Here is a 24,052-nt window from a genome sequence, read left to right on the forward strand (position 1 = left end):
AATATCTTTTAAAAACATTTGCCAATATGATGAGTAAAAGTGCTTTTTCTTTGTTTTAGTTTGCACTTGATGACCAGAGAGGTATTGAGCATTTTTCACTCATTAGCCATCTGACTTTTAAAAAGTGAATGATCCCTTTTGTCCTTTGCACACATTTAAGTGAGGGAGCTTCTTGTTGCTTTGTGACAGCTCTTTGTATGTTATGAACATTAACCCCTTGTCTTCATCAACATGTATCACAGAGCTTTTACTTGTCATATCTTGCCTTTCATTTTGTTCAGTAGGTTTATTTTTGTTGTGGCCCAAAATAATCTTAAGATAGTAAATGTCTTCTCCTTGGGTTTTATCCTTGATTTTATTCTTAGAAATACTTTCTTATAATGGTATATATCTCTTCTGTAGGTTTTTCTAATCTCTAAGATGGAGATGATAATAGTACTTGTTATAGAGAGGAGAAGTTGAATTAATATGAGCAAAGAGTTATATTTGCTGTTATTAGTACTTTCTAATATTTACATCACTATCTGTAATTTTTCTTGTTGTCATTATGACTGGAATAGAATTTGTTTTTTCCAGGTGATTCTCTGATTGTCCCAAGACAATTATTGAATTCATACTTGGCTCTTTGATTTGAAATCCCACCTGTAAAAATTACTTATGTATACTAGAGTCTCCTTTTGAGCTCATGGTTTATTTCTGTCAATTTTACTTTCTTATTCCAGTGCTATATCTAACATATTGTAAAAATTTATTTAATATCTGACAATGCGATTTTTTTTGATTCTTTTTTCCATCCCTAATTTTCTTGGCTAGTATTATGACTTTATTATTCCTGAAGAATTCTAAAATACTTTTTTCAAGTTAAAAAAAAAAACAGATAAGAGTTGTCATGGGATTTTTTAGTAAGTTTTGAATTATATTTCGGAGAACGTACATCTTTACAAAACTACTTTCCTCCATACAATATGTTGATGTCTCTACATTCACACCTCTTACTTTACCACTCAGTAAAGTCCTGTACTTTCTCCATGTAAAACATGGGCATTGTTTTAGAGTTTATTCCAGATTATTGTTGATGTTTTTGTTAATTTTGTAAGTGAAAATTTTTTGCTATTATATATTTTAACTGTTCAAACTGACACGTAGGAAGGCAGATTCGGTTTGTAAATACTCACTTTGTAATTTGTCATTTAAAATTGTAAGTATTAAGTACTTGTTACAGAATCCTTTCTTTTGTGTTTTTAAAAATTTGTTTCCAAGATTCTCAAAATGGTCATAGCTAAGTAGTATAGGTGGGGAGACAGATGGAGAGAGGTAGTGTGGCTCATGTACAAACTGTGAGCAGTTTCATGGCTGCCTTTAGGCTGGAGAAGCCCCAGAAGAACCCAGGTTAGACAGGGGGTGGCTTCGTATGCACTTGAAAGCCAGCTTTCCTGCCTGTATGGTGAAGCCTGGTGGGCGTGGCAGGTAGGTGATCAAGATCCGATGAAGCTCATTGGCTGCACAGAGCGCTGTGTCTGTGAGAACTGGAGACCTCTGCCATGGGAAATGCTTGGCGCCAGGAACACTGCAGGGGAGCTGGGGAGCCTGTGTGTTAAGGATTTTCCAGCCCTGGGAGTGGGAAGATGAGACTCTGCATTCAGATCTGAGTTTGAATTCATCCTCTCTTCTTTACTGGTCCTCTGACTTTTATCAAGTTATCTACCCTCTTTGAACTCCTGTTTTCTTGTCTCTCAAAACAGGAGAATTACAACCTGCTGCTAGCATTTGTTCAGGGTAAATTATCTTTGTCTACAAGATGTCACGTATAGTCACAAGCTCAGTGAGAAATAGGCTGTCGCTTCTTCTGCAACTCAGTGCTCGACAAGACATCGGGAGAAAGACAGTTCCTAATTTGTATGTTATGCCAGTAGGAACAAAATTAATGTTTTGCCTTTCCCTAGCAGTATACTTACTCCTTTGCTTCATTACCTCTCCTCCTTTCCTTTCCCTTCCTCCACCAAAAGAACCTGAGACTCTCTCAGAACACTAGATTCAAATTACTTTAAAAGTTGGCTCATTCCCTAGAAATGACAGTGACATAAAAAAATCTGTTCACATCCCAGACTTGACTGTATTTGATTTACACACACACACACACATCTGGCTACCTCTCAATTCCTGAGGGAGAAGGACCACTTTTTCTGAGTTTTCATTCACTGAGCGTGAGAGCAAAGTCTCTTAAGCAGACTTTCTCCTGGCTTCATGCATGGTTTTTTATTGGATTTCTCTGTGGCCATAGATTTATTCTCCTACTAGAAGAGAGGAAGTGGAGACATAGAGATTCTGCTTAGATATTGGTGTCATCATATTTGAGTTGGAAAGGACTTAAGACAGCATAGAATCGTAACTGTTTATGGGTGAGAATCCATGATGCTGTAACTTGGACAAGAACCTGGGTCTCCTGACATTGTGTCCACATGGATGAAGAGGCAAATGGGTGTGGGATGGCAGGTATCCTTCTTGCTTGAGTTCCAGGGTCTTGCTAGTTTTCATTGCTCAGCTGCCTTTAGTTTATGTCCATGTGGCCTCTCATGGGAATGTCACTCTATCCTGATAGATTGAGTTTCTTATCAGCAAAAAGCTCTGGACCCACTCACATTGCCCAGAGTTTTTCTGCTGACCTGCTGACACTTTATGTAAATGAGACCTAAGAAAACTGCTGGATATAAAACCCTTAATTTTATCATTTGCCCTCGAATTCCATAGGAAATGGGTGCTGTCTCAGGCTGTCTAAGGCTTGATCTGAACAAAGATAGGGTGATAGTTTGTGCTGCTGGACCATCATAAGTGGAATGGGATTTCCACCTTAGTTTTTAGAATCAGGCAGACGAGTTCAAATCTTGCCTTTACCAGTTAATAGCTTCGTGAAGTTGAGGAAGAAAGTTTACTTTTTTGTGTCTAATTTTCTTTATCTGTAAATAAGTTCAGTATTTATTTTAGGGTTTTTGTTTTAGAATTGAATGAGCTAATTGCCTCACTTATACCTAAAATACTGATTGCATGGTTCTATGCTGGTGCCTTGGTAGTTGATTACTAAGGGAGTTGGCAATGAGAATGGGGGTGGGGGACCCCTGGATCATAGAGATTATATTCCAGGATATGCTTGTAAAAGACTGGATGTGCAGTGGGTTTTTAGTAAATGTATATTCTTTTCCTAATCCCCATTGATTGTATATATATATTTATACTAATATGTGAGCTTTTTTGTTGCAATTTAAATCTCTTTGTAGTATTTAAAATATGTAGCTATAACAAAAATACGTGAAATAAAATGATTTGATTTTTATTTTCCTTTCAATAATGAAAACAAAAGAAAATAGAAAAGAAAAAGTTTTGTAGGGCTAGAAATAATTTTATTTCCATGGAATCAAGCCTTTATATTAAGTTTTTTGGTTTTGTTGTTAAATGGCATGTAAAATTAATAGGTTGTGACTTCAGTGTTGATAGCTAGGTGAGTTTCTTGTTATTGTTGTCTTTGATGAATTATTTTCACTAGATCATAAATGATGTGCATGCTACATATTGGAAATGAGGAAGAAGTGGAGACATACTAACTCCAATGTATTTTGTTACCGAGTCCAAACTCATTCTACTTGCCGCATGACAGGCCAATAAACTGGGAGATGAGGTGTTGGGGCAAGGAATAGTGACTTTATCTGAAAAGCTGGCAGACCCAGAAGATGTCAGACTGATTTCCTGGAGAACCCTCTTCCCCAAGTCAGAATTCATGCTCCTTTTATACTGCAAAGAGGAGGGGGTGTGGTTGGTTGTTGCAAACTTCTTGCTGTACGAATTGTTTGTCCTTGGTGTCCTTTGTCCTTGCAGCTGTCCATGTGGGTGAAATCATGGTGCCCCTGTAAAACCTTCAACAAAAATAAGGTTATTCTTTATTTTGCAACTTGAAACTCTCTACATAAGTGCAGAAGAGTTAACATCCTTAAAGATCAGAGCCCAGAGAATAGGCTCTCCTGTATATTTCAGGCTAAAGTCAACTTTCTTTCAAAAAAGGTGTAGAGCTAACTAGTCTGAGCCTAGAAAACAGGGCAAAGGATTAAAGCCAAAGGAACAAATCCAACACGGAGTCAGATTTCTTCTTTCCTATTACAATTTCTTTTTCCATCTCATAAATAATTTTAGTAAGAAACATAAGCAATTTTGTATTTTTGCTTCTTAATAACTGATAAGTGGGCTGACTACATTTTTGTGAGCAGGGATGCTGTGCGGGCCTTGGGGTCTCAGCAAACTCTTGTTGAGGGTGGTTGACCCCGCAACATGTCTAATGCCCCCAGGAGTGTTGGTGAGGGTCCCCCCAGCCTGGGGCTCTATTCAGGAAACAGCGTATGGGCATTGCCCTCTGGAGACCTCTTTTTCGGCTGCAGGAAATTTTTTCAGATACTGTGATTGAAAAATCACTCCAGATGGGGATAATTTGGGAAAAAAGGAAGAGGAAAATTGTTTGGAGTAGAGTAGAAGAGAAATGCAGAAGATCAGGGAGGCTGGGGGCTTGGCAGCTGGGCCTATGGAGAGAGGGGAGCAGAGGTGTGGAGGGGCCCGGCTCCAGAAACAGCTCCTGCACCTGTCCCCGCACCCAAGCCACACAGCTTTTAATTGGCCTGGGCCACTCTCCTGGCTGGATGTCACCCTGGGCAGAACCTTGAGAACTGAAGTTGACAGGTAGGCAGCACTCACCTAGGGGGTCACTGAGGACTTTGTTCAAGTCCACAGTGCCTTTTCTGGTCATGTGTCTTCACTTGCCCTTTATCTCAGGATCTGAGGAGCAGGAGCAAGGAACTCAGGGAGAGACATCTGACTGTGTTAAGAGAGGACAGAGTGATACGGGAAGCGAGGACAATCGCAGCAAAGTAAAATGACTTCACAAATATTGCATCAGACCTGCAGGTGTGAGAGAGCCTGAGCCTGTCTCAGAGTGCAGGGGCAAGCAGAAAGGAATGGTAAAATTTCCACTGACAATTGAAATTTTGCAAAATAGCCAGCTACTTTTGGTTGTATCACTTGAATGAATGCAGGTGTGTTTCTGTGGGCATTTATAGGTTCACTCAACCCCACCAGCCCCTCTTGCCCACATCAGGGGTGGGTTTTCTCAAGCACAGTGCCCTTCCTGCTTTGGGGGGCCACGCTGCGTGTCCTCGCCTGGGGCCGGGCTGCTGCAGGGTGCTGAGTGCCCGAGGCGCGGCCTGCGAAACATGACAGGAACATCTCTGCTCTTGACTGAGGGCCTCCTTTTCCCCCTGCAGTGTTAGAATGCAGGTGACTCAGTTAGAAGCGTGCATCCAAGCGGTTCTTCCTTGTCATCACCATCTGGAAGTGGAACCTGAATCTTCTGAATTTCTCCAGAATGTGGTTTACAATCACCTTCGACAAGTGGTTGTGTGTCCTCTTACAAGTGGAGGTTTTACTGCCGTTTTCCTGGAACTTACTCACCACTAGTCCATCTGATTTTTCTGTGCTAGGATTCAGTATGGCCTGCTCAAAATTCTGCAGTCAGATCTTGAAACCCTGATGAAGAGGATTATTTTATTTTTTATATGATAGTCTTTTACTTTCAAAATTCAGAATTTTCTGTTCTTTCACTTTTTAGGGTGGATTTGGAGAAACAACTTTCTCTTACTATCCTTGCGACCTGTTGCTTTATGCCTCTAACCCGTCTTCTGTCACTTTTTAGGCGGTTCTATTCGTGACCCTGTCCAGGTTGTTCATATTATAAAACATAAAGTCTGTGAAAGTACAGTTCCTTTTATTCTGAAAGCATTCCACAGATACCACTAAAATCTGGGTGTGGTTTTAAGAAGACAGAAGTATTAGAACATGTACTTGCAGTTGTTAGTGCAAAATCCCCAAATCAAAAGTCTAGTTAAATATCTAACATCTTTCTAATCTACCTTGGATTTGTATGGATAAGTGAAGCAGTTTGCTAAGAACTCAAGACCAGGGTTAAAATACAGGCTTGTGTAGCTCAGCAGGTCCTCCAGAGGTGATGCTCTGCCAGAGGGTGGGACTGAGGGGAGAGGGCGGGTCCTCCCCTCCCTGAGCTGATAGTTTCATGGCAAAGACCTTCACCAGGTGAAGAACTTGGAGTTTCTTCTAAGAACAGTGGGTTTGAAAAGAGTCTTAAAAGCATGGGAGTGACAGAATCCCATTTGTGTCAAGTAGGGAAAAGTGGCTGGGGGGCCACTGGGAGACTCATGATTCCATGTGGGAAGTATTTGTGGCTTCCACCTGAGAAGTGGGACGGTCAGTGGGAAAAAGCGAACAGATTGAAGTCATGTTAGATGGTAAAATGAAAGGATGAATGATGTCTGTGTGGGTAGGATGGAGTAAGGCCAGGGTTTTTGGGTGGATTAATACGGTAAATGATGGTCCTGCTGTGCTCTGGAGGAGGGGAAGCTGCAGAGGGAGTTCTGCGGGAAAACTGATGAGTTCAGCTGTGGGTAAAATGAAAGGCTGTTAGATGTGTGGTCTGGGAGTTCAGGTGAGAGCCGGTAGTGGGTAGGGGGCAGGGGAGAGGGACCTTCAAATCATTTTACCTTGTGAATATACAAAAAAGTGTGAGTAATACACTTACGCCTCTATATTCTGGATTTAAAACCCATTAACATTTTGCTCTATTGACTGCAGAGGTTCTTAATTCTTTTAATACAAATAAAATAAATAGAAGCAAAATAGTGGAGTTAATGAAAATCTTAGAGTTGACGTGTGTCCTTGTATGTATTTTGATACCTCATCTGTTTATAACCATAATCTATTAAAAGTTAAGTAGTTTAGCATAAGGGTTAAACAGAGGGACGTGACACACTGTTGGGGGTTGAAGCTGATCTTCTCGGGCAAATTATGTCGCCTCTCTGTGCCTTAGATCCATCTTCTGTGACTTCCCCCGGGCCCCTCATCACAGCTGATTTCCTAGATTAGAAGTTGGGAGGGAGGCTGCTGTAGGGAGAGAGAAGTGGCAACTGCCACGGACCCTGACGAGAGAGACAAAAACAGATTAAAGCCGATAAACTGAGTACAAACAAATACCCTCCAAAGAGAAAGAATCCCAAAGTCTTTTGAGCCACTTAGCGTAAGGGAAACAAAACCACGTGGACCCAAACTTCTTGAGTATGTGAGTATTGTGGGTGGAAATGTGTCATCAGAATAGATTTGAGAAAAGGCGATTTGGTTTCCCTTGATGTTTCCGGTAAGGATGGACAGCAGAAGGGAAAACCCTCCGCTTCAAAGTGAAAGCTGCTATTTTGTGTGAAACTGACCAAAGGTTGGAAAGCAGTCATCATCAGTGCTGGCAAGTGAACAGCCTTCTGGATTGGGTGGGGCACATACTGTGACTTCCTGGTGACCTGCTGGGTAGGGGCTGGGAGATGGGCAGTAGTTCTGCCTGGTGACCCGGGCATAAACCTGGGCTCTGAAGCTGCTGGTCTGACTAGCAGAACTGGGCACAAGCATTCTTAATGGGGCAGCTCGGGATGTGGCCTGGGACACCTGCCATGCTGAGGGCGAGAGGAAGGCTCCCTTGAGGGGGTGTCCTGCAGAGAGTGGAAAAATCCACCTGCAGGGACGGAAGAGCCTCTGAGCAGGGTGCCGGATACACAGGCATGACTGGCCTGAGCACGGAGGGTTCGGTGAGCCGGAAGTCATACAGTGGCCGGAGCAGCCTTTTTCCTGAGAAACTGGAGGGAAAAGATGTTGAAAAGGCAGCCTGCGGACAGACCCTGTGGTGGGTTATCAGTGACCGGAAAGGACTGGTCAGGCAGGCACGAGAGAACCCTGTGAGCATCCCAGATGGGGCGTCACGCTGAAGGGAGGAGCAGAGTTATACACTTTGCCACTTATTAGCTGTGTGACTTTGAGCAAGATCACCCCACCTCTCTATATATATCTTCATCTGTAAAGTGACAGAGTGACAAGCTCGTGTCATCAGAAGGCTTAGTTTAGCTCTGATCCTCTGTGTCCAGTACTGTCAGTGCTGCCCTGCAAGGTTCTGCAGCGGCTGCTCTTACCCTGAGATGGGAGGGCGTAGAGGGACATTGTAGCACACGAAGGCAGGAGGGGGGTGCTTTAAAAACAGACATGTAGCCGCCTGCAGCTGCAGACATGCAGGCAGTTTGATTGATGGTTCTGGAGAGGACTTTGGAGGCCTTAGCATCGACTTAAGACTTGCTTTCCCTTGGGGACCCGGATTGCCTTTGCAGATTAATGTTGAAGATTTGAGCTTCTGGAAAAGCTGCTTTCAGAGATGGGTATATATGTAACATATCGTCTAAAATAAAATGCTTTTATTTAATGTGTGGGGCTTTGCAGCTGTTGGGAACAGCTCTTTTGGCCTGGTCACGGAGGACGCTAAGGGTCAGCAGAGCATGCGGGAGGGCAAGAAGCTCGCAGTGCTGCTGCGGGGTGTTCTCCCCAGTAGGGCACTCTGCTGAGTTGACTCTTCTCTGAGTTTGGTTGCCAGATGAGCAGACAGCAAATTATTGAGTTCTGGTGGGTTTGTATAATGACAGGAAGAAAGAGGGACCCGTAGTTTTCTGGACTAGGACAAGCATTTTGTTCTTAATCCAGTGTGTTTCATTGCGGATTTGATGAGTTGTGTCTGTTCTGGAACTGATTTGGGCTAATCTGTATATTTGGAAAGGAACCGAGATGGAATTATTGCAGACACCTTGTTCTTTAATGAGTCCTGTGCAAACATAAACACGGATGAAGCATACGTTTGAATTTAGCGATGTAGGGAAGTGTTTCTGCACATTACAGGTGAAGGCAAGGCAGAATTCCTCTTCTTTGTGGGCAGGGAATTGGGTCCACCTGTTTTTTCTGTAACGGCTTCTGAGAGCAGTTTATGGTAACTAACCAGCATTGACAAATGGTGGCACACATTGCATTTAAGAGCTGGCCGGCTGCAAACTTGTGTATTGGACAGGTGGATTTCACAGAGAAGTGATGAGGTAGATGGGAGAGAGAAGGAGCACAGGCATGGGCACCCCAGCTTCAGGTTTAAATCGGCATTTCCACACCATAGGAATTTGGAATAGAATGTAACCTCACTTAGCCTGTTGGTGAATCAGTAAAATGGGCATGATAAAATTCACTTCTTCCTGGGTTTGTTGTAAGTTGTGTCGACTGAAATAAATGTTCAGCATAAAAGTTAAGAGTTAAGTTTTATTCGGTGAGAGGACTCCAGCGGGGATGACAGCCTCTCAGATTTCTCTGAGGGACTGTTCCAAAGACTTAGGGTAGGAGCTAAGATATATAGGAGCTTTACAACAAAGACCAGGTAGTTGGAACAATAAAAGATTGCTTGTTATCTAAAGAAAACCAGATATCTCAAGTTAAAGAATTTAGTGCTTTTATATTTATGGGAGGAAGCAAACATTTGGGCTCACTGAATTCATTCATTTGACAAGCACCTAGCTATCAAGGACCAGTATCCTGTCCTTTCTTATTCTGAGTCCCCTCAGAGGGCAGCATTGTGAGTGGCTGCAAAGGCTGGGCTGCAGGCCTGTCCTCGCTGGGGGGTGGCAGCAGCCACTGTTGACTTGGTTTCAGCATTCTTTGTTTACTGACATGGTTGCAGTATTTTCATACACATTGTAGTATTTTCGTTCACGGACTGATTAAGGATAACCTGCAACCTTGGAAAGCAACCAAGATGGAATTACCTCAGTTACCTTCTAGTTTAATATGCCGTGTGCAAACATAAACACGGATGAAGCATACAAAAAAGATTTGGTGATGTAGGGAAGGTGTTCTGCACATTACAGGAGAAGGCAAGACAGAACTCCTCTTCTTTGTGGGCAGGGATGTGGGTCTACCTGTCTTTTCTGTAGCGGTTTCGGAGAGCAGTTTATGGTAATTAACCAACATTGACAAACAGTGGCACACATTGCATTTAAGAGCTGGCCTGTGCAAACTTGTGTTTTGGACAGGTGGCTTTCATAGGCAAGTGGTCAGGTGGATTGGAGAGAGACGTAGCCTAGGCCTGGGCTCAGATTCAGGCTTAAATAGCCATTTCCTCACCAAAGGGCCTTGGACTAGAGTGTAACTTCCCTTAACCTGTTGGTGAATCTGTGAAATGGGCATGATAATATTCATTTCTTCCTGAGTTTGTTGCAAGTTGTAAACAATATTATAACACACATGAAGCACTTAACAAACTGGCACTTAGCACTGTTCACTGCGTCCGTCCGCCCCACTTAGCGTGTGTCAGAGCCGTAAAGGCAGCATGTGTCTGTTGAGGACGCACTGGTGGCCCCTTGAATATGTTGTGAATTTGGTGATTTCCTTTAATCCTTGTAACTGTATGTGCCATGGGCAGTTATTTTCTTGGACAGATGAGGAATCACAGGGTAAATAAGACTGTGTAATTTGCCCAAACTCAGACCATAATTTTGGGTGCAGGGTCCTCGGTTCAGCATGGGCCCCTGGGCCTTCTGGCCTCTCCGTTCATCAGGTGTGGGCTCGCCTGTCTCCCAGCCCAGAATATCCAGCAGGCAGCAAGACATACCTGGACCTGTGCTTTTTGAGCAAAACACAGGAGGGCAGGCAGGTACTAAAGGGATAAACATAAAAACAGACGACAGCAAACTGTGATCAGCTTTGAGAAGGAAAGGAACACACCTCGCTGTGCAGAGATGGGAGCTTTCCCGTCGGGGCTGCTCTGGGGGCGTTCATCTCAGCTAAACAAGCTCTGCTGCTGCACCAAGGCAGGAAGGCAGGGCGCGTGTGGCCAGGTAGACTGAGCCTTGCTGATCGTACTCATTCACCATTAAGCGACAGCTGTCACGGGCACATAACCTTGTAGACAGATGTTGGCCATAATCATCACGTGCATTGCTTGGTAGTTGTATTGGCCCCACCTTTGAGATGAGGTCATTGAAGCTGGGGAGTTTGCTGCATGCCCTTCTATACTTCGGAAATTACCCCCACTGGTCTTTTAACCTAGACTGGTGTGGCTGTCATGTCCCAGCCCTGTGAATGGCATCACGTAGCTTCTCCCAAGCGACCCAAATGACTGACATTAATTTTCTTAATTCGTAGGAAATGGTATGTGACAATAAGAGAAAATGGTAGTAAGAAATTGGAAAACTAGAACAAAATCCAATTCTTCCCCAGCTGGGGAAGGGTACCCAGTGTCACTCACTCCACTCACTGCCTGGCATCTCCTCCCTGCCGACTCCGTGTTCAGAAGCCAATCTGAGCCTTTGAAGAACATTTTGCCTCGTGACACTGTTGACTAGGACCTGCGATAACTCTGTCCCTGGTTAACTCTCTCTTCAAAGCCATTTAAATTTTATGCAGGCTCCTCAGTTCAAATGTAAGAATAGCCTCTTTAAACTTCTTGATGCAGCTCCTTAGTGAAGATATTGCGAAGGAAAACTAGCTAAAACCTGGGAGGTATGAACATAGTGACTGTAACCTCAGCACTTTGTGAAGTTCAGAATCAGAGGGGTGGGAGACTCAGGAAAGGCTTAAGGTAGCAAGGGTAAAGTGAAAGGACGCAGGCTGTGAGACTGAAACATCTCGGTCCCAGCCAGCAAGGCACCTGCGTTCAGGATTGTCTGTGTGAAGAGCAGGTTTCTCACAAAGAAAGAAGAGGTGGGATGGGAGGGAGAACAGTTAGGTTTTTACTGGGGAAGGAAAAAGTGGGCTGAACATTTCCTGGTTGAACAAGATGACTGTGACATGATGTTCTTGTATTTTGGAGGGAAGGGTTTTGTGGGGACAGGCCTAGGGAGAACGCTCTGTGGCTGGGGAGTCAGCACAACAGAGAACCACAGAGAACCTGGGCGACGCCAGGGCTGCTTCTGTCCCTTAGCTGGGGCCTAAGAACTCCCTTCACAACCCAGTCCTGTTGATACAAGAAAACAGATGTGGGGCATGAGAAGGGCTGTGTCCCACGCATTAGATGAGCCCCTGGGATTTGTCCCTCCAGATGTTGGTCTTTGGCTTCGTGATAGGAAATTATTCAAGAGCAAACAACTGTTGAGTAAACGTAGATTTACTCAGAGAGATACATTGAAAGTCAAGAGAATCGCCACGAGGTGTGGGGGTTGGGTGCTCAGATTAAAAGTAGGTACACACTCCACAGAGTGTGGGCTTTCTCCGAAGAGGGAGAGAGAGGGGTGACCGCGAGGTGGCGCTGTGTTGCTTGTTTTCTTGGGCTTGGTGGTTTCATATGCTAATAAGTAGAAGGACCAGCCTAAGGGCAAGGGGCTGGGATTCCCGGGGAGTTGGCCATTTCCCAACCTGTGACCTTTTGTGGCTAGCCTTGGGACTGCCATTGTGCCTGGAGGCGTGTTATTCACCATGTTACAATTACAATGGGTGTATAATGAAGCTCAAGCTCTGCTAGTAGTTAAATCTCTTCATCCTGAGCCTCAAGGCCTATTGGAGGTTGAATCCTTCACCATTTTGATGTTAATTGCTGTGGCCTTCCTTGAATGGCTGTGCTCTGTCCCCTTCCATCCTGTCTCACTGTGATGACACAGAGAGAGCAAAGGCCAGGCCCTGCCTGTGCTCCTGCATTTAACAGGGGGAGTGGTGGTGTGGGCTGAGGATGACTCTGAGTGGTGAGAAGGTTTTTTCAGATTTTTGCACGTGGGATATGGGGACCTTCCAGCAGTCACCGCGGATTTATCTCTCGGGCATTATCGCTTGTGTCACTCATCTTTTTCTATTTTTCTTAAAATATTTAATCTAAATTTAATATCAGGTTTTTTTATGAAAGAAATTTCTCGTTTTCTTTTCTTTGGGTCTCTTTTGGAGGGGGGTAGGTAATTAGGTATATTTATCTGTTAGTCGATGCCCTGGGGCTTTAACCCGGGACCCCGTGCACGCTAAGAACACGCTCTACCACTGAGCTCTCCCGCCCGCCCCATCATCTTTTTCTTTTTGCTTTAATGTTACAGAAACCACAGGCCAGCGAAGAAACAAGCACCACTCGGAGGGTTGGAGTACTCAGATTTATTTTGCCAGCGGGCTCAGAGGGGCTTCTGCTAGGAAGCTCTGAGCACCTCCAAGATATGCACATGAGGTTTTATAGGTTTAATTACAAGTATGGGGCTATTAGCTAATAAGGCTCAAACAACAAAAAGCAAGTAATCAGTACACTGGAGCTTATCAATTTGGAACAGATCACGTTACTGACACATGTTGAGATTGGATTTACGAGTTAGCTTGTTAGCCCAGTAAACTAACACTAAACTTCATATTTACGAGTTAGCCCGGCAGAACTTAGATCACTAAAGCGACACTTATCACACTTAGATTTATGACTTAGCTCGTTAGCCCAGCTGAGCTTTTCCTTCACATCAGCTGCCAAGAATCTTACAGCTGAATTTCTAGTAGGCCTTTAACACTTACCCTGGCTTATTGGCATCCATTTTTATGACTTTACCTCCCCCTGGTTTCATTTAATTATTGAATCTCCATTTTCTCTTCACTCTCACTTTTTCTATTTGTTGTTATGGTTTTAAGCTGTGTTTAAAAAAATTGTTTAATTTCTCTTTTAGCAGGAGGCTGAAAGTAAATAAATATGTAAACAAACATCACACTTTAATGCTTTTATACATTCTAAGCTGTTTAGTATTTACTTAAAAACCAAATTGCCTACTAAAGAGATAACATTTTTAAATTATTTTTTAATTTTTTATAAAGGTATAGCTGATTTACAATATGATATAAGTTTCTGGTGTACAATAGATGCACAATTTTTAATGTTATGCTCCATTTATAGTTATTGTAAAACATTGACTATATTCCCTGTGTTGTAAGTTACATCCCTGTAGCGTGTTTATGTTACATGGAGCAGTTTGTATAAGAAAGTTGGTTATCGCAGAGTCTGGGGCATGGCTGTGTCTGACCCAGGGTCACCGTCACCCTGCCTGTCAGAGCCCAGGCTCTCACACCTCTCTGCAGGGGAGCGAGTGGAGGCAGCCTTCATCAGCGCTGGCACCACCCTCTGAGTGGCAGTGAAAGCAGTGACTGTCTGTGGACGTGCAAAGTGTTGTTCCAGGAGCTTTAATTGCACTTCTGCATTTAATAATTAAAGCCCTCCTTTAAAGAATCCTTTTATATTTTTAATGAATAATACATTTTATTTTGATATTGATAGATTTCAAACCTCCGGAAAATTTACAGGAGTAGTACAGTAAACGCTTATATACAGTTCATCTAAAAGGGCACTATTTGTCCTTTTGTGTCTGGCTTATTTTAGCATAAAGTTTCAAGGTTCATCCTTATTGTAGCCTGAATCAGTACTTTATTCTTTTGGTTTGATAATATCCTTTTTCTTTTTTTTCCTTATTGGTCTATTTAAAAATATTTTCATTGAAGTCTAGTCAGTTTATAATGTTGTGTCAGTTTCTTGGGTACAGCACAACAATTCAGTTATATAGGAACATACCTGTATTCATTTTCATATTCTTTTTAAACATAAGTTACTATAAGATATTAAATATATTTTCCTGTGCTATACAGTATAAACTTGCTGTTTATTCTATACATAGTCAGTATCTGCAAATCTTGAAATCCCAAATTATTCCTTCCCACACCCTCTCCCCTCTGGTAACCATAGTTTGGTTTCTATGTCTCTGTGTCTGTTTCTGTTCTGTATATAACTTTATCTTTTTGTTTCTTTCTTTTTTGTTTTTTGGTTTTTGGTTTTTTTTGATTCCACATGTGAGCGATCTCATATGATATTTTTCTTTCTCTTTCTGGCTTACTTTTTTTGAATGACATTCTCCAGGTCCATTCATGTTGCTGCAAATGGCATTATTTTATTATATTTTTATGGCTGAATAGTAGTCTATTTTACAATTATACTAAAACCTCTTTATCCATTCATCTGTCAGTGGATATTTAGATGTTTCCATGTCTTGCGATTGTAAATAGTGCTGCTGTGAACATTGGGGTGTAGGTGTCTTTTTGAATTAGGGTTCCTTCTGGATATGTGCCTAGGAGTGGGATTGCTGGGTCATATGGGAGGTCAATTTTTTGTCTTTTGAAGAACCTCTATACTGTTTTCCACAATGGCTCCACCAAACTGCATTCCCACCACAGTGTAGGAGGGTTCCCTATTCTCCACAGCCTCTCCAGCATTTATTGTTTGTGAACTTCTGAATGGTGGCTATTCTGACTGGTGAGAGGTGAGACTTGATTGCAGTTTTGATTTGCATTTCTCTGATAATGATATTGAGCACTTTTTCATGTGCCTATTGGCCAATTGTATGTCTTCATTGGAGAAATGTTTCTTTAGGTCTTCTGCCCATTTTTGGATTGAATTGTTTGTTTTTCTTTCTTATTACGTGTAAATCTGTTTACATTTTCTGCGAATTAAGCCCTTGTCAGTCTCATTTACTGCAAATATATTCTCCCATTCCATAGGTTTTCTTTTTGTTTTGCTTACTGTTTCCTTTGCTGTGAAAAAGCTTGTAAGATTAATTATTTCCCACTTGTATACTTTTGCTTCTATTTCTATTGCTTGAGTAGACTGTTCTAGGAGAACATTGCTGAGATGTATGTCAGATGTTTTGCCTATGTTTTCTTCTATGGGTTTTATACTATCTTGTCGACATGTTTAAGTCTTTAAGCCATTTTGAATTTATTTTTGTGTATGCAGTGAGGGAGTAGTCTAACTTCATTGATTTACATGCAGCTGTCCAGTTTTCCCTACACCATTTGCTGAAGAGGCTGTCTTTACTCCATTGTATGTTCTAACATCCTTTGTCAAAGATTCAATGACCAAAAGTTTGTGGGACTATTCTTGGTAATTTTGTTTATCCGTTCATTGATGGATGGATATTGTTTGTAACTTTGGCTACTCTGAATGATACTGCCATGAATATTGATGTGCAAGATTTTATGAGAAAATGTTTTCATTCTGTTGGCTGTACAGTTGGTCCGCCATATCTGTAGTTTCCACTTCATGGATCCAGATGGCTGTAAAGGGACTCGAACATCCTTGGATTATGTTATCCAGGGTGGGGGGTTCCTGATCCAACCCCCCGAGTATACTGAGCGAAAAATCTATATGTAGGAGTGGAATTGCTGAACCATATAACGCTAACCTTTTGAGGAAACACCATAATTCTCCAAAGAAGATACACCATTGTCCCTTTCCACTGGCTGCATATGAGGTTTCTCTGCCTCCTGAACGACACTTATTATTGTCCATGTTTTGATTATAACCATCCTAGTGGGTGTAAAAAGCGATCTCATTTTAATTTTGATTTGGCTAGTGATGATGAGCATCTTTTCATATGCTTATTGGCCATTTGTATATCTATTTAAATCCTTGGCAAATTTAAAAATTGGGTCTATTTTCTTGTATTGTTCAGTTGTGAGCATTTGTTATATATCCTGGATACAACTCTCTTATTAGATACATGCTTTGCAAATTTTTTCTCCTATTCTGCAGATTGTCCTTTCACTTTAGATTTTTAAACATTAAAAAAAATTTCTTTATAGGGGAGGTAATTAGATGTATTGATTTATTTTATTTTTTTGCTAAGCACGCACTCTATCACTTGAGATACCCCCTCCAATGTCATTTCACTTTCTTGATGATGTCCTTTGTAAGAAAATGTTTTAATTTAGATGAAGTCCAGTTTATCTGCTTTTTTCTTCTATCACTTGTGCTCTTGGTATTGTATCTAGGAAACCAAAGCCTATCCTAGGACCACAAAGATTTATACTGTGTCTTCTTTTAAATAGTTTATACATTTAGTTTTTACGTTTCTGTCTGTGATCAATTTTGAATTAAATTTATTTGTTATATAAAATATGGGGGTCCAGATTCCAGATTCATTCTTTTCCCTGCAGATACCTTCTTTTCCCTGCAGATACCCAGGTGTCACTGCACCATTTGTTGAATAGACTCTACTTTCAATGAAGTGTTGTTGGCACCCTTGTGGAAAACTGAATGTAAATGTAAGTTTTTTCCCCCTGGGTTTTTATAGTGTCTCATAGATTTATTAATCCAAACTTATGACAGTACCATACTGACTTGAGTACTATAGCTTTTTAGTACCCTTTAAAGTGAGTCCTCCATCTTTGCTCTACTTTTTCAAGATTGTTTTTTCTGTCCTGGGCCCCTTGCACTTCCATATGAATTTTGGGATCAGTTTTTTAATTTTTGCAAAGAAGTCAGCTGGAATTTTGATAGGGATTCCACAGAATTTGTAGATCACTTTGGGGAGTCTTAACATTTTTAACAAAATTGTCTACCATTCCATGAACATGAGATTACTTCCATATATGTAGATCTTGTAAATTTTATTTCGGTGATACTTGAAAATGTTCAATGTAAAAATCTTGTAAATTTTTGTTAAATGTATCTCTCATTTAATTTTTAATGCTGTTGTAAATGGAAAGGCTGAGCTTCTTAAGGGTGGGACTATATATCAATTTGTTTATTTCTAGGATTCCCACACAGCAAATACTCTAGGTTTATATTTGCTACATAAATCTATCCACAACTCTTCTGACCCCCATGTTATAAGAAACCAAGACTCACGTTAATCTACCTGAACACCTATCTGGAAGTGAGAAATGAGACCCTTGGTTGAGGCTTTGTGCAGTTGATACTGAGAGCTTATTCAGGATGGCTTCATCTTAATTTCTTTTAAACAAACCTTTTGGTGTATTTAGTCAGATACATTAAGAACATGGCCTTTTGATGTGCAGAGGAGCTAAGACTATAATTTTCAAATAATTTCGAGTGAGAGTGTTGTTCTTTAAACCTAATTTGCATCAATCTTTGAAGATTTATGTTTCAGGAGCTTTGACTAAAGAACACCTGTCTTTATTCAATAACGACAACTAAATGCTCAAGCAACATGTAAGAGTTTGAGCAAACTACCCCCTCCCCGTAGTGCTGGTTGGCTGCAGCTGTAACTGGAGTCAGCACTTACCTCTCCCAGTACACTTGTGCTGATCTGCTCAAAGGGGTTCGTCCAACAGTTTGTCAGTCTGTTGGAGAAAGCCATAAAACATTGATTTAAGGTTGCTGGAATGCAATATATTCTTATTAATATTAAGTAAGCACATATTGAGTGCTTACTGTATGTTGGGAATTGTCCCTCAGCCTCACATGAATATTATTTCTCTTAAAACCTCACATATTTCCTTGCTATTCACACTTTACAGATAAGGAGACTGAGAATTATGTCTTCTCTCTTTTGGGGGGAGCTCATTATCAATGACGGGAAGTTGTAAGGAAAAAGATATTGATTCATCCTGAGAAAATATTTTTCTGAGAGTCAGCAATGAAGAGGGTGACCACTGAAGAGGGTGATCATTGTTCGATTGAGATGAGCCCCGGGTTGTACGGAGTCAGCATCCCTGTCCTGGACACGGCACGTGTAGGGCTGTGTGGTGGATGAGGCGGCGAGGGCGCGCAGGGGACGCGGATGCCGGACAGTTGGGCTGTGCTCAGGCCGGTGGGGCTTTATCCTAAGGGCAGTGGACCATCATTGACAGATTTTTAGTAGGGGAGTGGGGTGCTCTCGTAGATCACTTTTGTCTTGTAGAATGCTTAGAAACATTTAGAAGTCTCGGCAGGAGGTGATGTGATGAGTCAGATTAGGGTGGCTGCGAGGTGTAGCAGTGTTCAGTTTTCAAGTGGTTTTCAGTCCCAGGTTTGTGGCTCAGTAGCCGTGACACTTTGGATGACGCACTCAAGGAAGTGAAACAATTTATCTAATCAATTAAAGCAGTGATGTACCGACTTCCCAAGACTGCTGCGGAGATCCAGTGAGATTACATGTGTGCAGTGTGCAGCGTGGTCCCCAGCACAGAGTCAGTGCTGTGTGAGTGCCATTGAGTACCTGGTAGGACAGGTGTGGGTGGTGGGACTCCATGACTGAGGAAATCTGGGCCCTGAACGAGGGGTCCAGTCACATCTGTGAGTGATGGGCCTGAGCTGGGATAGGGAGGGAGACCTTGTCCCCTGACCAGGGGCCCTGGGCAGGACTGCTATTGGAGGAGAACCGTGAAGTCAGCTCTTTGCAGGTGGAGTTTGAGGTGCCCTTGAGACATCTAAGTGCAATGTCACGAGCTCAAAGAGGAGGTCTGGGCCCGGCCTTGCATTTTCCTATAATCTCAATCCCTGAGGATGCTGAGGTTTGATCACTGAACGTGAAGACATACTTTACAGGACAAGTGAATAGTAGTATCATCTCTGTCATCAAAGCTCACGTCTATTTATTCATCACTCACTTTGTTAATTGGGTACTTACAGAGCTCACTTTACCGCCCTCACTTGGGTTCAGGCTCCACAGTAAAGAGCTGGTGAGCCTCCATCTTTTCCAGAAGAAGACACATTAAGCTGGTAACATTCTGTACCTCGCCAGACTTAGAATTTTAGTTTGTTGTATTAATTCTATTTTCTGTTGGCCATCTCCTGACAGGAGAGACGTTTTACCTCATGATCATATTTCAATTAGCTGTTACTGAGAATTGCTGATCTGATCCATAGTGTATGTATTATATTAACTTTGCACAGTATTTATCATTTTTCTGTCTTTGTCCTTTAATTTTGTATGCCCCTTCAATGTTCTATCCTATTTGGGGCGTTATTTTTTTTAATTAAAAAATGTCTGTTAGCAGTTAAGAAAACAAAAACAAAGAAAAATGCACATGATATCTAAATTTAGAAAATATCTAGTGTGTTTTCTGTCTCGGCAATGGAGTGTTCTAGAATCTCGTGAAAACCTTCATTACACAAGTTCCTTGAAATTCTGATTAAGAAATAAAACCTTCCTTCCTCATCTTTCAAGCTGCACAGCTAATTGTCAAGAAAGTGAGGGGAAATCCTCAGAAGCCAAGACAAACCAGAAAGCAGGGATTCTGGGAGATAAGCGAGCCTTAGAAGCCCTGGGTGCCTGTTGGCTCCTGAACTGAGTTTTAGTTGCCCTGACAGGAGGGCAGGAGCTGAGCCCGATTCCTCTCACACTGGGAGTTGGATGGCTGATCATATGTAAGGGCAAGCCCATCCCAAGAAGCCTGGTTTACTAAAGGTTGAACAAGGAAAAAAAATCCTCAAGGCAAGAAAGTAAGGAATGTCAATATTTTTGGAAGAGGGGAAAAATAACAAATCCATAGTAAGGATATAGTTTAAAGCTCTTCTGGCATGAGAGTGACCACAAACTCCTGGCAGAAAAGCACAGCTATTCCTGGAATGAGAAGTTGTGTTTTGAATGGATCAGTGAACAGCCATTCCGAAAAAGGCCTCCAGAGTATTGTGGATCAGGATACTGGACCGCAAACACCTCTCTTCCAAGGGTCATTTAAATAACCAGAAATGTTTTAAAGGAAAGAAGCCACAATCATATTTCTATTTATTGACATTACTATATGCTAGGAATTCAGAGGTAACTATGTGAAGGTAACTTAGCATAGAAGCTGTGGATGTGCCTGCACGCGGGACATTTCACAGAAGTGACCGGACTTATCTGCAAACATAAATTCCTGCCAAGGGACTCTGCCCATTCCCAGGGGAAACATTGCTTGCAGACAAGAATGTTTATTAGTTCCTCAAAAGGAACAGGCCTGGGAACAGGAGAGTCTCAGTGTAATTAAGATAAGGAAGCCTTAGATGTAGTGCACATGCGTCAACCTAAAAAATGTTTACTCTCTGTGCTTGGCAAGAGTTACTCCTTTGTGTAGATGGTATAAAAAATAAAGGAACCCGAATCTCGGGAGACATTTTGCACCACAGCAGCTCTGTGATTCATTTCGTCGGCAACAACTATGGAGTTGTCTCCTATTTTATGGAACTTACTTTCTCTTTGGGGAGACAAACTGACATAGTCGGGGTAGAGGGAGGTGTTAGTCTGTTGCAATTAGCCAGGAGAGGAGATTAAGAAAGCAGTGAAGGGTGGGTGAACTTTAGCTGAGGACAGACAGCCTTGTTCAGTTGACTTTTAATTGCAGGCTCAATGAGTAGTCACTGGAGGGAATAGATCTTACGGAGGATGGACTTAGCTCAGGCCTCTTTAGAATGGACAAGTGAACCTGGAGAAAGACAGTCAAATCTGTGCAGACATTGAAGTTCACTTGAACGTGCTGTATCCCTGAGCCAAAGATCGGACAACTAGAAAGCACTTCTTGAAGACAGAGGAGTGGTTTTTAAGGTTCTCCAAGAATGAATCCCAGGGAACCGGGATGGCCAGTTGTCAAACTGTGACTTTGCAATTTGGACGGTATATCCACCAAGGTTATTGGCATTTTATGGGTTTCCATTTCTCGTTAATACATGTCAGGTGATGAGGATGTGGACACACGTGTTTGACACCTTGTCGAGGTGACTTTGGGTTCCTGCCTAGAAGCGCGGTCCCAGCTGCGTCTGCGTCAAACATCTTGCCGCCCATCCCGCTCCTCGGCTCCGTGATCACTGCAGAGTCGTCCCTTGTTAACCTGTCCATCTCCTCTGTGACATCATAACCCATGAAAAGACCGGAGCGTATTAAATTGACTTTCTTAAAGTCAAAGGAACAGATCTACTATGGAGTCAGATTTGTTCTTTCCTAATTCAGTAGTGCCATGGAGAAGGAAGTTTGGGCAGCTTTTTGTAGGGTCCTGGAGGATTTCTCTCTCAGCGTCTGGGTGCCTCTATTGAAAACCCTTCATAGCTGTCTGGCGTGATGTAAAACCACTCCGCCTGTTTTGCCCTGAAGATATGTTCAGTTTATAACTCATCTCTACTCCTTGGAAAACAATTCAATAAAAACTCAGTTGGTATTCCACCAGCCATGGCCAGGGGTGAGGGATAGAATGTTGCTATTTTATAAAATAATAATAATAATAATAATAAGAAGAAGAAGAAGAAGAAGAAGAAGAAGAAGAAGAAGAAGAAGAAGAAGAAGAAGAAGAAGAAGAAGAAGAAGAAGAATAAATAAATAAAATCAATAATAATATTATTAATAAAATCAATAATAATATTATTAATAATAATAAAATTAATAATAATAAAAGAAGTTTTAAAACAGCACTGGGCACATAGGAGAGAGTCAATAAATGCTTCCTGGCTGAAATCAAGTTGATGGCTCAGTGATTCCATGGCTGCTGTATTTGCTGAGCTTGTTACTCCTTTGCTCCATTACACTTTTTTAAACTGAAAAAGAAATACATGCATATGGTTAAAAACAATTCAAACAGCACAAAAATACACAAGTGAAAGAAGTTTTCCCTCATCCTCTGTCCTTCCAGCCGTCCCTGGAGATGCCACTGTTTACTATCCTTTGGATGCTTTTCCAGATATGGTATGCACATTTCCAAATATGTATGTAAATTCCTTTAAAGTTTTAGTTATTTTTAACTTAAAGGGATTTAAATCCTCAAGTGGCTTCTGCCTCGGTAATAGAAAAAACAAACCTGACTCCATATTAGATCTGTTCCTTTGACTTTAACACTTTGCTCTGTCTCCTAGGCTTCATCTTGCTTGTAAAACAATGTTGCCTAGAGCCTGAAATATACAGAAGAGCCTATTCTGAAGGCTCTGACCTTTAAGGATATTTAACACTTTTTCATTCATAAAAAGATAACAAATAACAGAATAGAAAATAACGTTTGTTTTGTTCGAGGTTTACAGATATTTGACCCAGGCAGATAGCTGCAAGAACAAAGGATTCTAACAACAAGGAATTCCTACACCAGGAATATTGCAACAACCAAGCACGTAGGAAAGAGCCTGAATTCTGACTTGGGGAGATGGCTTTCCAGGACATTAGTTTGCCATCTAGCTCTACAGAAACTTGCTTTTCCATGCCCCAGCAGCGGGTCTCCCAACTTATTGGCCTGTCCTTCACTGAGGAGAATGAATTTGGACTCGGTAACACTCCTATCTACCTAGCAAGCTGGGTACTGGAACTGAGGACAGCTCTCCCACACCCAGGGACCTACTGTGAGCCCTTGATGGTTCCACTTGGGTTAGGTGTGTTTTACCCAGGAGGGATGGGACTATGCACCAACACTCAGGCAGTCTGCTCTGTCTGGGGCTCTGATCTTGTACCTCCCACTCCCCGCAAGGCCAACACCTGGGACAGTGGAGCTAAGGCAGAGATCGTGCCTGCCTTTTTCCCAGCCTGTAAAAGGGGAATATGTACACTTCCCAAGGTAGTTCTGAGAGACAACACCTGCGGGTGCTTGGTTCCCAGAGCAACAGGAAACCCAGCTCCACGTGGGGACAACGGGTGTGATCCCCGTAGGGTTTCAGCAGAGGCATCGCCAGGAGGGCTGTACCAGGGAGGTAAAACTTGAGCTGCGGGCCTTGAAGGGTTACAGAAAGGTACAGAGGCAGGTCTGCCGCCTCCTTCAGGGTGCCCCAGAAGTAAAGCTTTTTCTCTACATCTCTGCTACTCCCCTCCCCTCTCCAGATCCCTACCTACTCTCTGCTCCTCCTGTCCATCTGTCTCCCTCCACTTTTCCCCTCCTCTCCTCCTCCCCCCATCTTCTCCCTCCCTCGATGCCCCAGCCTCAATCACAGAACCAAGAGAGGATCGCTGGCCCTCCTGCGCATGCGCAGTCGGTGCCAGCTGGACCGGGGGTTGGAAGCCCCAGCTCCGAGCTGGGAATCGGCCCCAAAGTCTTCTCAGCTCTGTCGACCGGTAGGCCTTTAGCTCCTGCCGTGGCCGGGGCCTCTGGCTGTGGAAATGCAAGGTGGGGGGCTCCCGGGAAAAGGTTCAGGCGTCTGCGGGAGGGCGGTCCTCGTGTCAAAGCCCGCGAGGGCGCGAGTCAGCCTGTGTTCAGCTGAATTTCTCGGGCCAGACCCCTCTGCCCGTGCCACCTACACCGGGGCCCTGGCCACAGCTGTCCAGGTCCAGGTGTGCACCTGCCGCCTCTCGCCCCAGCTGGGCTCCCCTCAGTCTGCAGCTGGCGACACCTTCCCCTCTCCCGCCCACGAGTCCTCTCCTCCCGGGCTTCCTCTCCTTGGCCGCAGGCTCGTCCCTGCCCCTGGGAGGGCTGTGTCCCGGGTGGGCGGGTTCTGCGGACCCGATCGGGG

General features: G+C 42.8%; 1 protein-coding gene across 50 annotated transcripts in view; it reads left to right on the top strand.

The window, feature by feature from the left end:
• The window catches only part of LOC141577196 (uncharacterized), a 191,819-nt gene that overhangs the window by 110,210 nt on the left and 57,557 nt on the right, over positions 1 to 24,052 (top strand). For 48 of the 50 annotated variants that reach the window (XR_012505929.1, XR_012505926.1, XR_012505930.1 and 45 more), the window contains one exon: positions 16,893 to 23,657. The exons of 1 other annotated variant lie outside the window; for it this stretch is intronic. The gene's annotated coding sequence lies outside the window, so the exon portion shown is untranslated. The remainder of the gene's footprint in view (positions 1 to 16,892; positions 23,658 to 24,052) is intronic. One more of the 50 variants, XR_012505902.1, reaches the window with a different exon arrangement.

Source organism: Camelus bactrianus, chromosome 3 (assembly GCF_048773025.1).
Source record: "Camelus bactrianus isolate YW-2024 breed Bactrian camel chromosome 3, ASM4877302v1, whole genome shotgun sequence".
NCBI lineage: Eukaryota > Metazoa > Chordata > Mammalia > Artiodactyla > Camelidae > Camelus > Camelus bactrianus.